Source organism: Cupressus sempervirens, chromosome 10 (genome assembly GCF_028749045.1).
Source record: "Cupressus sempervirens isolate cs-2001-9-10 chromosome 10, ASM2874904v1, whole genome shotgun sequence".
In the NCBI taxonomy this organism is placed as follows: domain Eukaryota; kingdom Viridiplantae; phylum Streptophyta; class Pinopsida; order Cupressales; family Cupressaceae; genus Cupressus; species Cupressus sempervirens.
In genome coordinates, this window is record NC_143127.1 from 566,352,970 (window position 1) to 566,370,777 (window position 17,808).

A 17,808-nucleotide genomic window follows, 5' to 3' on the forward strand; every position below is an offset into this window, starting at 1 on the left:
TACTGTTCCAACTCTTGAGAAGTTTGTGCCAATCCATTAAGGGGTATTTATAGTTCAAACCCTCACAATTAGGCATAGTTGTGAAATTAAGACCAAATTAGGGCTTTTGCGTCAAATAACTAAATTTAGACTTAAAAATAATAATCCTATAGAGCTTCAAAATGGGTGTCTAAATTTGTAATTTTTCTGGGGGTCATTCTCAAGTATTGGAAGTTAAGTCCTAATTACCAAATAGGTTGACCTAATTCAATTAAGTCTCCCCTACTAGACCAAACAAGGACGTTGAACCAACCAATCTTTGGGAATAGCTTTGATAGTTGATTTGGGTCATTTTGAGCCTATGCAAGACATTTCGATCCACATTTTGTGTTATAAGCATCCATATTCACCGATTTGCCAAGTGATTGGAGGGATAAGGTTATCCAAGTTTGTAGCTATGGAGAAATGGATCTTGTCACACAAATAAATGGATTTTGATCAATCCTTTCAATGATATTTTGGAAAAAAATTTAAAGGTCTAGGTGCTTGAGGGTCTTCTAACAATATTTGGTAACCAATTTTTTCAAACTTTATGGGTTAAGACCGTGTACCAAGCCTCCCTATCACACTCTACATCAAAGAAGTATCATAGCCAAGCAGTTTGTCCTTTGCTAGGTGTGTGTGTGTGGAAGTTGAGTCTAAAGAACATGAAATTGAGGCACCAAACATGTCTCTCAAGGGGATGGCAACCAAAGTGGCAAGAAAACTCTAAGAGATGAAAGAATTAAGAAAGAAGTTGGCATAAGAGGTCAGTAGGTTGAGAGGATTGGAGGAAAGACTAGGAGAGTCTAGAAGGGACATATTCTTTGGAAATTAAGAAGGGGGTGAAGAGAGAGAAGCCCCAAGGTAGGAAGAGCTATAAACTAAAGATACTTAGTGGGAGCCCTTAGATTTGTTCAAAGGAAGTATGACTAATTAGAGGTTCCTAGATTTGATGGGAGACTAAACCTTGATGCTTTCATTGATTGGATTCAAGCCATCAATAATCACTTTGAATTTGAAGAGATTCTAAATAGTTAGAAAGTGAAGATAGCCAAGGCCAACTTAAGGGGTGTAACCCTGACTTGGTGGAACTATGTGCAAGATGAGAGGGGTAAGCAAGGCGATAACCCAATTAGCACATGGAATAGGATGGTCTATAAAATCAAGGAAACTTACCTACTAGAGGACTATGTAGTCCAATTGTATATGCATAAGAAAAACCTACAATAGAGAGACATGGGTGTCAATGCCTACACTAAATAATTTCACACACTAAACCTAAGATCTAGAAAAGATGAAGGAGAAGAGGTAAGAGTGACTAGGCACTTGAATGGTCTCAGGTACACAATAAAAGATGAATTGATCATTCTAGCCACTAATATAATAAATAGATGCTATCAATTCGCATTGAGGGTAGAGGAAAAATTGAAAAGGAGACAAGAAAAAAATAGTAAGGGAAAGAATAATGAAATTTGTAAAGGTAAAGGAGTACAAAATTAGAAGATTCAATCTTCTATGAACCAAAATAAGCATAACCAAGGAGATTGAGGTAAATCAAGTTCTAGATGGAAATTTGGAGGTAGAAGACCTAATGGTCGAGGTATATTTGGAGAAAAATGTTCCTGTTAGAAATAGGAAATATTGAGAGGGGGGTGGGTGAATCAATATTTCACAAACTTTTGCCCAATTATGGATATCATTCACAATCTTATTACTTGCATAAATGAATAAATTGATTAAGTTGAATAGTAAACACAACCATAAATAAATGCAACATATAACACCATATTTTGTTAACTACAAAAACCATAGCCAAGGGAAAACCCTAGTGAGTATGGTACCCACAAAATGATCCACTAATAAAATTTATCTTGTGAAAGATATTAACATTGTTAGAAGTCTATTGCATTTGTATAATGTTTTAGTCTTTGTTAGAGGACTAGACCTTATTAGAAGCCTCAATCCTTTTAGGAGTGGTAATTGCAATTAAATAATGTATGTAAGATGATCCCACTTCCCAAACATGCAATATACAATGATATTCAATACACAAAAATATAGATACAAAACAAGCCTCTTTCTCAATGCTGATATCTTTAATATTTGATATGATCTTTGTAGCTTATTGCGCCAACTTCACATACTCTACCTTTTACTGTTCTGATCACAAAGTCTACATCACAAAACAATAGCATAGATATCAATCCTTTTTGACAATTTATTGAGTTCTTTTTATGCCTTTTCCTTTCGCTATTATTTTGTTGGTTGTAAACACTAATAACTACTTAAGCATTTCCAATTCAGGATCTTTTGATGAGTTCAATGGGGTAGAACTCATTAAACTTACCATCAAAATATCCATTGGTGACTTTGAAGAACTTGTTGTATCTTGGCTTGCATCTCTAATAGGAGTAACTAATAAACTATCATCCTCATGTTGATAAACAACTTTGTCAACCTTAGTTTCACTATGTTTCAATTGTGGTACACACAAAGATGTCTCTTATGTAATCACTTTCCAAATAACTTTTAAATTTTGATAGTTTTCCTCAGCACATCTACTAGAGTAGTTAGATCTTCATCTTTCTTCACTTCTCCTTTCTCTTCCTATTCTTCCGGGCCCTCTCTCTTTTACACTTCTTGTTTTCTCACCTCAGTGACTTCATCTTCATCAAAGTTTGCATACCCTACCAAATTATCAATAATAGGTCCATAATCCTTGAAAGGATATTCATCTACATCAATAGTACTATTAGTACTATCAAAGGTCATTTTGTCTATGAAAATGGTGATCTATGGTGTCTCTGATGTTTTTGCCTCTAATTCTTTCATTTTTGTATCTACTACCTCTATTGTGGTTGTAGTGGCAGGTGTTGTTGATGGTTTTTCCTTCCTTACTTTTATTTCTGCCTCCTTTACTATTGTTTTTTTTGTTGGGGTAGGAATAGGGGCTTTTGCCCCTAACTTCATACTTTCCTCTATGTTGGGCATAAGAGTATTTTGATATTCTTTCACGAATTTTACTATTGTGTCCTCTATTTCTCTATTTACTTCTTCGTAGTTGCCTCCCATGATCAAAATGACTCTAGTCTTTATCCTCAAAAGAGGTTCAAGATTCTTCAATATCATCTAATTTTAATTTTTCACTCTGTTACACAAAGTTTTCTAACTATTCTTTCTCTTATGTGCTTGTCTTCCTCTCTCACTATCTTCTGCCTATTTATTAATTTTCCATACAAGTCAATTGGTATCTATCTTTCAATATCTACAAATTTCTTATTATTCAAAATCATATGTCTAATCACTATATTTTCTAACTGAATTTCCCAAAGTTATCATACAAGGAATAATACTTGTTCAACTGTACAAAGTTTCCATTATCAATAATTATAAAGTTCAACTTCTCAATCTTAGGTTTCCATGGTTTTGTTTCATATATAAAACATTGCCTAGGGTTTGTTAAAATGTGGTTGTAGGACCATCTTTGAAAGATGAATGGGATTTAACTTTATCTTAGGTCTAGTGATATCTTCTACATTATGAATCATATCTCCTTCTATCTTTAACTGATAAAATACTGAACACAATTTTACAATTAACTTCACAAGGTTGCAAAATACCTCTAGTTCATGTGAAATTAGGGCATGTTGAAAAAGTGGAGAAGAAGGCTTTGCAACTTGGTCCATAAAGCCCTCAAACTAATCCTTGGTACAAGGCATTTATGGCCTTGGCCTCACCTAGGAAAATAACCTATCTCCAACAATTAATTTTGGCAACGTTTATTAACTCCAACAATGGGGAGCTCTTTGCATTCTATTTGATGTCTACTAAAGAAGGAGGCAGTTATCATGGAAAACATGGGAAAATCTCCACTCATAGAGCAGGTGGAAGCAATGAATGCTCCTTCAAACAAGCCCTACAGGGAGCCCTAGCCATGCTTGTAGAGGCAAAATTTTTCAGAGGCATCAACCACGAATTCATTAAAGGAAATAGAGGTAAGGATCTATAGTTACCTAATTTTTTTATTAAGCCTAATGAACACATGAAACTAGAAATTAACAAGGTAAAGAGGAAATTAAAGAACATTGCGATCTTTTTTGCTATGAAAAATCTGTCTAACATGCCATCAAGGAATTTTTTGAATAGTTGGTTCCATAATATTTGGGGGAAGAAACTAGGGCATCCTTTCTCTTTTTTCGCATGCTATAGAAAGGTTTATATATTCTGGTTTTCTATCATCCTAAATTGCAAAAAGAGGTGGTCGATAAACAATTTTGGAGGGTTGGGAATGATGAGTTTAGAGCCCTACCATGGTCTTTGGATTTTTCCAATGATGTGGTTCTTGCTCTTGCTAGCCCTAGGTGGATTATGGTAAGGAATCTCCCTCCATATACTTGAAATTTTATCCCTCAATTGTTGGAACCTATTGGAAGGGTTCTCAATGTGGACCACTCTAATACCTTAATCCCTAATGTGAATATTAAAGTGATCAAATCCATCTATTCAGGAGTAGTTAGACTAGATAGTATTTGCCTTGATCTTCAGGATTCTTCCATTAGGTTCCATATTGTTTACATGGGTGGCCTTAATGCTTGCTATCTTTGTAGGTCTAAAGAAGGACATGTAAGAAAAAGATTGTCCTTTAATTCCTAAGAAACCTAACCCGAAGAAGAGTCTTGAAGCCACAACTACCTAAAGTCAAGTCAGTTTTTGTGCCTAGGTCTCCTAAACAAATTTCCATTGACCCCTATGCTTCCCTATGGTGAAAGGATGCAAATAATAACAAAGCCTCTCTAGATATTCTGAAAGGTAAATTTGGTAAGCCTTCTACTGAGTTGGAATCTATTGATCCCTCTTCTCCCTTGGAAGAATTGTAATCTCTTCCCCAGGTTAACACCATTGACTTTGGGCTTGAGACTAATCCCCCTACTAATAAGGCTTTTCCTTTGAATGTCCAATAGCTAGTGCTAAGATCTATTAATGAAAAATTTTCCAAGATGAAGAAATAAGAATTTCACCATGTAGAGAAATCTTTCTCTATCCCTATTTGGGGTAGTTAGGAGCCTATGTCCCATGTTCCTATTTCACCCATTGAGCCTATTATCCCAGAGAAATGTTAGGAGCTTTCTTCCCTTAACGAACCCATATTGAATTGTCTTAACAAGAATGAAAGGCTTCATGACTTTTTTGTGGTTGTTATTCTTGCAACCTCCTACAAGCCTTTTATGATAGGAGGGGACCAAACTTTTGATCATGCTTCAATAGGGAGTAATCAAAAGGAATGTGTGATGTCATTTGTTGGCACCGTTAAAAATGGTGGTGGGGAAGGCTCTACTGTTGATATCAAACCTAGTGAGGAAGCCTTTATGTTTAAATCTAGTAAGTCCAAGGAGAAAAGGAGGTCCAAGAAACATGAACCATTGATATTGGGTAATAGTGAAGTGATTTAGAGGAAAAGAGGAAGAACTTCCTTGCCTAGTGGCAATCTTAACCCTTGCAAGGTGACTAGGGTAAAAATGCCTAATTGTTTCAAAGGTTTTCAATCCCCCATGGAAATTGATCAATAATCATTACCATGGAGTTCCTAAAGCTACCCTCTTGGAATTTTAGAGGGTTGGAATCTTCTGTCAAGAAGTATTTGGTTAAAAGATTACTTAGATGGATCAAGGAAATTGACATTATTCTTTTGCAAGAAGTGAAATCTATTGGGTTTGCATTAGATATTGCCCTCAAATGTATTTGGAAAGATATTATTTTAGTTTCTACCAATAACTTGAGAGGGAAATGTGGCACTTCCATATTAATTGGCCCCAAATGGAGGGAGTCCATTGATAAGAAAATGAGTTACCCTTGCAATAGAGTTGCCTGGGTCTCTTTTAAATCAATAGAGTTTGAATTTGGAATTTGTTTCATTTATGCCCCTAATGAGCACACTAATAGAATTATCTTATGGCAATGGCTTTCTAGCCTATCCAACATCCCATGGATCTTAGCAAGAGATTTCAATATGGTTGAAAGGGAAAAGGATAATATAGGAGGGCTTAAAATGGAAGGGTAATCAGAAATACTTCTTGAATAGACTTATATCAAAGCTCAATATTATTGACCCCCTTGCTAATCTCAAGAACCAATCCAAAGGGATCTGGTTCACATGGTCTAATCTCTAGAAGGGTAATAGGAGGATATACTCAAGATTGGATTTAATCTACTTTGACAAGCATTTATTCAGTTGCTCTAAACCCTCAGATGATAACCTTGTTAAAGTTCTCCCCTTTGCTCTATCATATCATCATGTCATCATGTCATCCTAGTTGATATTATCAATCTAGGCTCCTCAATTCCTAATCTTAGGAAGAAGAACAGTGCATTTGTGCTAAACTCTTCCCTCATAGAAGACCAGGAAGTGTAGGTTGCTATGAAGATCATCCATTGTTACAACTATTCCATTTGCTAGCATGAAAACCTAATCTCTAGGTGGAATTAAACAACAAGATCCTAAAAAAATATGTTTAAGGTGGTTGGAAAGAAGAAATCCAAGAACAATCAAGCCCATGAATTGTCTCTTCTTAACTCTCTCCTAGGTGTGGAGTCTAATTGGCAAGCCCTCCCCTTGAATCCTAGAGCAGTGGAATAGGTAACTAAGGCCAAGCATGATCTCAAAGTTTTGCAGTCCAAAAAGAATCAAGGGGCCCGAATCAAAGCTAGAGTCAACTAGCTAAAGATGGGTGATAGAGGCTCAAAATTCTTCTTTAGAATTTTGGAAATCAAGGAGACTAAGGATAAGATAGATTGTGTACATGATAATGGGGATATCATCTTAGATCTTGAAAACATCTTGGATACCTTTCCTGCATTTTATAAAAGTTTGTTCTCCTCTAAAGACATTGGCTCTAGTATGAAGCAAGTTAGGGACAAAATTTCCAATATTATTCCTAGAAAGTTGTTAGAATATGACTCACTGCACCTTGGAAGGCATATTTCTATCAAGGAGATCAGATGTGCGATCTCTCTTATGGGTAAGGATAAGGCCCCTAGTCCAAATGGTATTACTGTAGAATTCTTCCAAACTAATCCCCTTTGGATCAGCCTAGTGTTGAAAGATGTCTATGACTTTTCCCTGGATCTAGGATCTTTGGGACAAAACATTAATTTAGGAGTGATTAATCTGATTCATAAAGGAGGAGACAAAACACTTATTAAGAACTAGAGACCAATCACACTTCTTAATGTGGTTTATAAAATTCTAGCCAGGATTCTGGCACTAAGAGTTAAAAATATTCTTCTTAAGATTATCAATCCTACCCAGACAAGTTTTGTGAAAGGAAAATACATTCTAGAGAACCTTTTCACATGCTGGAAGACTTTGGAGTAGGTAAAAAATTTAAACCAAAATGTGGGGATGCTACTGATAGACTATGAAAAGGCTTATGATAGAGTGGAATGGGGATTTATTTTAATGATGTTAGAAGCTCTTGGATTCCTTGCAGTTTTCTCCCATATGGTTGAAACTCTTATGAAGGATGTTAGAGCTACTGTGGAAGTCAATAGGAACATATAAGAATTTATTTCACTCTCTAGATCGATCTGATAGGGTTGCCCTTTAGCTCCAACCTTATTTGTTATTGTTGTTGATTCTCTACACTATATTCTCAAGGATTCCTCTCTTTCCCCTAGAGTTCAAGGGTCTAATCTCCCGAATGAGGAAGAGGTTTCCAATGTTAAGTTTTTTAATGATACAACCATTCTTTTTTTTAAAAGAGGAGAATATGGAACATTTGATGACTAACTTAGACCTATTCTGTCAAGCCTTAGGTAGTAAATGTTGGGTGATGCGACGCGCTCCCCTGCCCACAGGTGGTTAATTATGTGGTGTTCCATGTTCACTAACAGTCATGGATTTTGGTGCAACGGCAAATGGGCCCCAACAATTGGTATCAGAGCCTGGTTTTGGCCTAGTCATGGGTTCAAATCTCCCCGGTGCCTTCCCGACTCGCGTAAGCACCTGGTATTCGTGTCAAGGGGGAGATTGTTGGGTGATGCGACGTGCTCCCCTACCCACAGGTGGTTAATTATGTGGTGTTCCATGTTCACTAACAGTCATGGCTTTTGGTGAAACGACAAATGGGCCCCAACAGTAAAATCTCCCTTTCTAAATCATGCTTGCTAGGGTGGGATCTATCTCCTCCTCCTTGGTGTATTAAGTTTGGCATTGCTTAGATGGGGCCTTCTCATGTTGTGAGGTATTTGGGAATTCCATTTGAATTCAATCCTAATATCAATGATATGTGGAATTGGATCAGGGATAAAATCATTGCTAAACTCAACAAGTGGAGCTCTTTTTACCTTTCCTTTGCTAGAAGGATGCAAGTATGTCAAATATTCTCTCTTCTTACTTGGTATGCTTCTCCTCAGCCTAGTTGTTTAATGTTAATCAGTTTGAGATGCTTCAAAAGATTATCATAGATTTCCTTTGGTCAAATGGGAAAGGGGGTAGGAGAACACATGCAGTCAAGTGGGATTGGTGCACAAAAAGTAAAGAACTTGGTGGCCTATTGCAAAAGGACCTTAGACAACAAGGGATAGCTCTAGTGGTCAAATGGATTGCAAAAGAAGTCTAAGTGGAAGAGCCATGGAAGGTGCTTATAATACATAACCTTAGTAGAGGGAATCCTAGTGGTGCCAAATTTTGGGACAATTTAGATACTTGGGACTTCTTGGCACTATAATCTAGAACCCTAGTGGGAGGCTCTAATGTTTTTAAGTCATTATGGAAGAGTCTGGCATATGTTAGACCTTTTTTTGGAAAGATTCAGAGGATAGAGGAGGGAAATATGTGGTCTACCAAAGGGTCTATCTGGTAGAACCTGAAAAGTAACTCTATACCTTTGGCTATGGTTTAGGGATGTTATGCTAAGAAGTGGGCTAGGGTAGGCATATGCACATTTGAGGATATTCTTTGGGATGGCATGTTGATCTAGTAGGATGAAGTTAGAGACATATATCTTATTCCCTCTTCCCATTAGAGGACATACTATCTAGTAAAAAAAGCCATGGAGGAATCCGTTGTTAGACCCCTTTGTTGCTCTCACTCCTCATGTTGTTTTCTCCTACAGTGGCTAGACTCTTCCCCCTTTGAGCTTGTTAAATATAAATATTTCTACTCCTTGCTTTTAGCTTCCACTATTATATTAGATCACCTTAATTCCTACTAGAGCCTTGAACTTACCCATACTAAGTGGAAAGAAATCTTGTCTAATTATTGATCATGACCCATTGAACCTAAATTCACTTTTTTTCTATGGAGGTTTTTGTTGCATAAGTTTCCCTTCAAGAAACTAGGGAGAGAGTATAACATATATTCCATCAACAAACAACTTGAATCTATCCTCCATGTTTTTTTCCAATATCTTTTTGCCAGGGAGGTCTAGGAGTTGTTTGGATTCAAAATGGATGGAAATTTTTCTATTGATAATATCATTTTTGATAAAATTAGTGGTAGCAATAAATGGTCTAATATGTTCTGGTATACTCTTTCCTCTGTTATTCTTTAGTTTCTACAAAAATATAGGAATAATGACATATTTTAGAGTAAAAGTAGATGCTTTATCGAGTCTCTAAGGAGACTCATAGATGTTGATGTTGCCTTGCAAGCCACTATTGTTATCAAGATAAAAGAGAGCCTGTTCCTCTAGCTACTGAAGGACACAAAATTTATTCTAGAAAAGAAAGATCTTTCCCATGGATTCACTACTACTAAGGATGATATTAATCTTTTCAATGTGCCACTTTCAAACCTTATACAAAAGCTAAATAATGAAATGAACTGGAAGAGGAAACTAGAGGATGAGGATGTGTCACTGAACATGCCTTCTCCAATTCGGTTCACTACTTCAGAGTCTAGTGAGGAGGAGGAAGATTAGCTTCAAAATCTAGTTCTATGTTATTACATTTTTGGTTATATATATGTATATGGGCAATTTAATAGTGAAGCTTCTTGTCTAATATAACTTTTAGTTTGGGACATCCTCGTATATGGTCCCTTAATTTTGTTTGAACTCTTTTTTCATTTCTTGATAAACAATAGTAAAATTAGGGCTTGTTGTTATAACCTTCAAATTTTCTTCAAACCACTTCAATCCAGTCTTAAATTTTCCTTCAATTTCTCCTTAAATCGTTCCACAATCAAATGGTACATTAAAATCCAATCTTGATCCTTAAATCACTTCCAATCAATTTTTGCATTAATTGTGCAAGTACGCAGGCATTAAAAGGTTGTTTCTATTAACCAAAGATCTTCTTTCTCTTTACACACTTACATATGAACTCAAAAAATTATGCACGTGTAACCATAGCTTCCTTGCATCCTTTTCTACCTCATATTAATTGTGCAACTCTCAACTCTTCGCCTAAGGGTACAAATAATTTTCTAATGCTAATTCCTTTAGCTAATTATTGAATAAATTTCTCAAATAGATAAGCATTGGTTAGAAACAATTACTGACTTTATCTTGTTCTTAGGAGTTTCACTTAACCGATTTTCTATCACAACATATGAATTTTTTGGATCCCCAGCTTTAACAAATGTCTCAATAAGATCTTCTACATGCTCTTTCACATTTTCTTTCTGACCTTTTTTGTTATTCTCATTCCTTTTAACATTGTTCACATTCCTTCTAAATTTTGGGCTTCTCATGTGTTGGAATTCTTTAGAATAAATAAGAAGGTGGGGGGGGGAGGTGAATTAGTTATCCAGGGTCCAAATGTACTATTTGTGCACTCAAAAAGTGCACTTCCCTAAACCCTTCTATCCAAGGTTTTCCATAGATTCAAAAACTTCAAATGGTAGCTAAGGGTTCCCTATTCATGGAGTACAAGAAGCATACAAATGAGCATAAAATGGCTCTTAGCTAAGCCTTGGGAATGCAACCTTTGCTAGTAAACCATGAGATGGGAGATTCTTTAGACAAGAGCAAGAGTACTAGTGTCAAAGAACTCTATGCAAATGCAAGAATGAAACTATACTAGGATGCGAATGCAAAAATGTAGCTATTCTAAACAATGATGAGAGTGTTACAATCCAACTATTATGCTATGTGAACTAGATTATAACAAAGAAAACTAGGTTATTATGCAACTATACTAACATGCCATAATATATTAAGCTAAATGTAATAGAATGCAAGAATGAAGACAAGAAATAAAATGTTCTTGTCAAAGCTCCAAGAAACCTATCAGAAAACTTGCAGCATAACAATATTCTAATGATGATGGATGCCTTGAGGGGGAAAGCTCTCTCCCTTTTAAAGTTGTATAGATGGTAGAGATCAAGATTGATATGGTGGATGATCAATGGTTGAATTTGAAAATGGGAGGGATCCATGTGCACACACAAGTCAACCAATAGAAAATAAGTTAACTTGTCATATAAGAAAAAAGTCTCACAAGCCTTTTCTTTTAATTACAAAATAGAAAAAGGACTTTATGTGTGCACTTGAAGTGGGTTAGAATAATGGGTTCTTTTATTTAATTAAAAGCAGATGTGTTCTTTTAATCGAATAATGAACTTAGGATAGCATAGTCAAACTATAGGTTATAATCAAATTAATTGATTATTAGCAATTTGGTCTAGGTAACTGATTAATTAAATCAGCCAAAATGGTAAGAAGGGGGCTAATAGTCTAGATGACTATTTTTAGGTGATTACATTTGCTCCTCTTTGACTAATGTGTGATCGATCTGGGAACACATTACATCAAAGAAAAGAGAAGCCAAGTAGGTAGCAATAGATATAGATATCTGATTTCAAAGAACAAAATGTAGAAAGAGATAGAAAACCCTGAATGTACAACTTGATAGCAGTAGTACTGAAAACTAGGAAACAAGACAATGTCAGAATTCAAGAAGAATGCAAACACCTAACAAAGCAAATAGATCAAGAGCAAGTGAAAAGATTATATAAATGCTCCTAAGAAATAGATGGCTATAGCAAGTGATGATAGAGTATTTCTGCCCCCTCAGGATCAGAATTGAAATGAGGTAAGGGGAATGCAAAAGAAGACTAGATATGAGAAAATTGAGGTATAGCAATGTCCAAGATGACAGATAGATGATGATAACCAAAGAATGACTATTAAGAAGTGATAGAATGCCCCAGTTTGACCAAAGTTGACCATAAAGGATAAAGCATGAAAATTAGGTCAAATTGAGTAGAAAGGTGATTTTAGACATGAAAAGGTGAATTTGAGTAGATATGAAGCATAGAAATGATGAAGACATGAAGAAATGAAGATGCCCCAGTAATGATTATTTAGAGATTAGACCTTAGAAGGTCAACTAATTGCTCAGAAGAAGGTGAAATTTTAAAATGCAATTGTGACCATCAAGATGAACTTGGATTTCAATTTTGATCTCGAAAATGGATCTAGGACATTGAAATTAGCCAGGGGTGCAATTTTTGCAAAATTCTAAGGAGTTTGAAAATTAGGTCAAAATGAGGTTGAAGGCTATAAAAGGGGCCCAAGTGTCATTTTCAAATACATTGTCTTTTGTGATTTGTTGAGAGCTTGTGAGTGGTCCATAGAGCATCATGTCTTTGGTGACCATTCCACTTCATCGACATCATTTCAAGCGCAACCAATTGCACAACCAGCTAGAGAACTACGGGGCTCTAGTCAATGACTACTTTTTTGCCATTTTTTGGAGCTTTTTTGGTATTTTTCGCATATTTGGAGGGTTTTTATGAAAAATATTGCTTAATATTTTAAAAGTATCGCATGGTTACTTTATAAAATATTGTGTGATACATTTTGTTTCAAAATGTGTTGCATGCATGCTTTATTTTCTATCATTTGGGACATACCCATTTGTCGCCTACACTGGTGCAAAATATCGTATGATGGAATTATATCGCACAACTTTAGAAAAAGTATCACACGATATCCTTTCAACATATTGTATTGCTTGCAGTAGGAAAAAGTATCGCATAGATGTTTTGTTGTTGATTTTTTTGTTTTAAGATCATGTTTTGCAATATGTTACTGATGTGTACCTATTTTATGTGTATAGGAGGTATTTGCGATGCTACTTATTAGAGCCCCCAAAGTGGTGAGGTTGTGAGTTGTTGAGTATTTGATAGATGTTGAGTGTGCTACCATATCGACCATGGGATTGAGGTGGGTTATACGGATGCCCCATATATGGGTAAACCATGGGTTGCTGACCGTATTGGTTGAGTGGTGGCACAATGAGCATAACACCTTCCATCTACCGACTAGAGAGGCCTCGATCACATTAGAGGATGTGTATCATATACTATGAGTGCCTTGCTATGGTGATCCAATAAGTCATACATTTGATTTCTCTTGTTATGTTTTGCAAGTTTTGATTTTGATGTTGGGTATGTTGATGCTAAGTTTGGTGATATGTCACAGGTGTACTATAGTTAGACCTCGACAGAGGGGTGGGCGATTATGTAGTAGATGTATGGGTTGGGAGTGACTCATTGATGATTATGATTCTAACTAACCTTTGTCAAGTTTGTTGTGTTCTGTAGTTGCCCAGGCCTTAGTGACAGATAAGGGCCAAAAGAGCTTCCCTCTACGATGGGATTAATTAGTGGCAGATTTGATTGCATGGCCACGTAGGATGGCATGGGGGCTAGTGATACTAGTAGATACATACCACGAGCTTCATGAGATAGTGTATCATGGTGGTGGTTCTTGGGTATGTGGGGTAGTTTTGGCACAAATCTGGGCTTGGGAGCATATTGCAGTGATCTGACCATGGGTGCAGCCACGGGAGCAAAACCAACCATACATATTTGGATACATAGGATTTTTCCCTTAGTCACATAGTGGGAACGTCACCTGTTATTGTCATATTTTTGATGAGCTGAAATCATTTACAATGCGGCCCTACCGAGAGTGTAATAGGTGGTAAGATGACTGGGAGCTAGATTATATGAGATATGACAGACCACTAGTAGGGAGGCACTCAAAGATTGTAGAGTGGTTCATATTAGCTGAGTATGGTGGTAGTTTGTGGAGTGATAAGTGGTATCAGTGGAGACCACCACCTATGCTCATTTCCATTTTGATGAGGCATGGGGCTGGCTACCTATGCTAGATTACCATACAATAGTATGAGAGATAGTGGCTCTAGTTTAAGCTCCTTGGGATTATCATCTAGTCATGGCAGATGTAGGGGTAGACTTGACATATTTAGATGAGAGACAGAGGCATCCATTCCCTTAGTTTATAGAGCCTAATGTGCTACCTGTAGTGGGGGGATAGGGAGGTGGTGGAGGCAAAGGTTTCAGATGGATGGAGGTTGGAGAGGGATCCTGATTAGGGAGGAGGAGGGAATAGGCACATGTCACAAGGGGGGTGGAGGAGGAGGAGGAGGAGGAGGAGGTGCCATTGTGGTAGCAGCAATGAGTGGGGAGAGCAGAGGTAGAGCTAGAGTAGCCAGCCAAGGGGGATAATGAGTGGGATGCAAGGATCCAAGCCTTAGAGGTAGAGCTAAAAATAGCTTGGGTAGCTATCACAGTGCAAGATCAGTAGCTCATAGATGAGGGAGCATGGGGGAATGAGATCCAGAGAGAGCAAGATGCTACAAAGTGAGAGGCAACACATCATGGTGGGTTGGTTGCATACTATTATGCCACCTATAGGGGTGTAGTGCCACTAGGGTAGGGACTTCCTGACTATTTAGAGTGGGCTAATAGATTAGAGGGTGTGGTACAACTGTCAGATAGGAGGCAAACTCCACCACCCTGGCCACCACCTACTGGAGAGGGTGGGAGTTAGTTATAGACGAATTATGATAGTTTTGACATTTTAATTGTACAAAATGTATTCTTGAGATAGATATCTAGATTTTGGATCTCATTTTTGTATATGTATTGTGACACATTAAGATATATATATATATGAGATATTGGATTCGATTCGTAGTTTTGTGTACTTTTCTCAAATGGATGTTACATTTTAGTTTTCATGTGATGTTTTTGTTTTTGTTTCTTGCTCACGTATGTGTTCGTTTGGATACTTATGCTCATGTATCTCTCTTATGTATGATGTTTTTAGCTCTCATGATATAGAGTTTATGTTTCTAAAAATATGTGACATTTGGATAAATTGAATGTGATTCTTAGATTAACCCCTTGTGATGACAAGATAGCAAGATAGAGATGAAATGAAAGATCAAGAAGGTGAAAGACATGATAAAGAAAGCAAAGAAGGATGTGAAAATAGTTAGCTAATATGTCTATAAAATGATGAAGAGAGAGCTCTCTCCCACATGTAGGAATGCAAGATTAAACTAGAAAGATGAACCTAAAATGCAAGCTAATATGCAAAGTGGTTTACCAACAAGGGACACATAACATTTAGATTCTTATTTCATCATTAAGTGCTTATTAGGGACATTATGAGATCATACAACCTTCACTAGTATAACTATGAGGATATGAATATGATCGATATCAGATAGGTATGTGGAAATCTAATCTAAGCATCAAAGACATGTAAGTAGAGATAACTATGCAATAAGATTCCTTAAGTTTAGTATAGCAAGATTACACCTGTATCAAGGTATAAGCGCCAAGATAACCCCTAAGTGTGGTCTTACAAAAAATAGTCAAGGATGATATGTTTATAAGTTGAAGTGTCAAATGGGGAAAGCACAAATGCTTAAACACTATAGACAAATAAAGTATACCCATAAGCAGAAATCAAGAAAACATGCCCCATGCCCCCAATCTTCTAGTCAATGACATCCTCGAGAGACTATTAGGGAGGGAACACATAGTAAAGAAATCATTATAGATAACACACAAAGTAGATAAATATCAACATAACTCAATTGTTTAAGTGTTTAAGTGCATGTGTGTAAGTTACTTGGCCATTTCTTCAAGACTTTATTCTAATAGTGAGAAATATTACGACATCGGAGACCATAGGTAAACTATCTGAAAAGTGTTGAGAAACACTTAATGTCAAGTTGGGGGTAGTGTTGAGAAACACTATTTTGTGAGTTTTCAAAGAAAACCTAATGCACAAGAACACCTCAATAGGCTAAGCCACAGTGTCCCCAAGATGGAGACAAGAAACAATTCCAAGCTAGGAAATGTGTAGCAAAAAGGGTGATTGAGACTAATAGACATAGGTGCAAGGGTCTCAAGTAGTGCTTGTTTCTAGGTTTTCACCACTTGGCAGAATTTTTTTTTTTTTAAGGACTTTTTCAAAAAAAAAATTGTATTTTTTTAAATTTTTGAATTTTTTTGGTGATACATCAAAGCGCCTATTGCTAGGTTTTCACTAAGATGAGTATTTTTTCAAGACATTTTTTGATTTTTAGAATTTTTTCAAGATTATAAATATGTACAAGATAGCTGAGCAGTAATCTTTTAAGCATAGAACTTTTTTAAGTGTAGGAAATTGATAGGCTCTGCAAGCTCTTCACCTTTAGGAGTAGATAGTTGATAAACACTAGACCCAAATGCTGCAGTGATAATGTATGGGCCTAACCAATTGGGTTCAAACTTTCCCTTTTGCTCTCTATGTTGTTGATTTTTTAGATTTTCTCTAAGAACAATGTCACCAACTTGAAACTCATGTGGATGAACCTTTTTGTTATATTGAGTAGACATGTGCTTTTGATAAATCCTCATGTGATCAAAAGCTCCCTTACGACGCTCATCAAGAGTCTCTAATTCCTGTATTCGCATAACTCTATGGTCTTAATTAGTTATCAACCCATGTAAAGAGACTCACAAGGAGGGGATCTCTACTTCTAATGGGAGAATAGCCTCAGAACCATAGAATAAAGAAAAGGTTGTGGCCGTTATAGGAGTACAAATGGTAGTTATGTAGGCCCAAAGTGTTGTATTTATCTATAGGTGCTAATCTCTCCCAAACTTATGAACTATGCGATGCAATATTTTCAACAATGTTTTGTTGGAGGCCTCTACTTGGCCATTCCCTTAAGGGTAATAAATAGAAGACTAGTGTTGTTTGATTTGAAACTTCTTGCATAGCTACCTTAGGTCCTTATTTTTGAATTGTCCTCCATTATCAGTGACAATAGAGGAAGGAATACCATATCAAAAAGTGATGTGATTTAGTATAGATAGGGCAACATGTTTGCCTATAGTTGCAGATAATGGCACAACTTCAACCCATTTGGTGAAATACTCAGTTGTTGTAATGAACTTGTGGCCACTAGATGAACTCGGGTGAATTTTTTTGACCAAGTCAAATGCCCATTATTGAAATGGCCAATATGTCATGGAAGGAATCAACTCCCATCTAGGAGCATGAATTAAATTACCATAGAGTTGACATTTTTGACAAGACTTGGCATAACAAACAACATCAGCTTACATAGTTGTCCAGTAATAACCCGCTCTAAGAAGCTTCTGAGCAAGTTCAAGGCCATTAGAATGTGCCCCACAAATGCCATCATGGACTTTAGCAAGTGCCTTTTTAGACTCTTCTAGCTCTAAACACCTAAGCAATGTTCCATCTAGACCCTTTCTATGCATGTCACTAGAGACCAAAATGTAATGTTAGGCATTGCGAAGCTATTGGTGTTTTTGCTTGCATGTGAGGTTCTCAGGAACAATTTGATCATGTAGGTAAGAGAAGATGGCGACATAGTGGGAGGAATCATGACCTACAATGGTGTAGATCACTTGATTATTAGAGGAATCGTAGGCAAGATGATCTAGTTCTTCCACTAGGAACTCAAATTGAGATTCATGTTCTTGTAGTTGGAGAATAGATG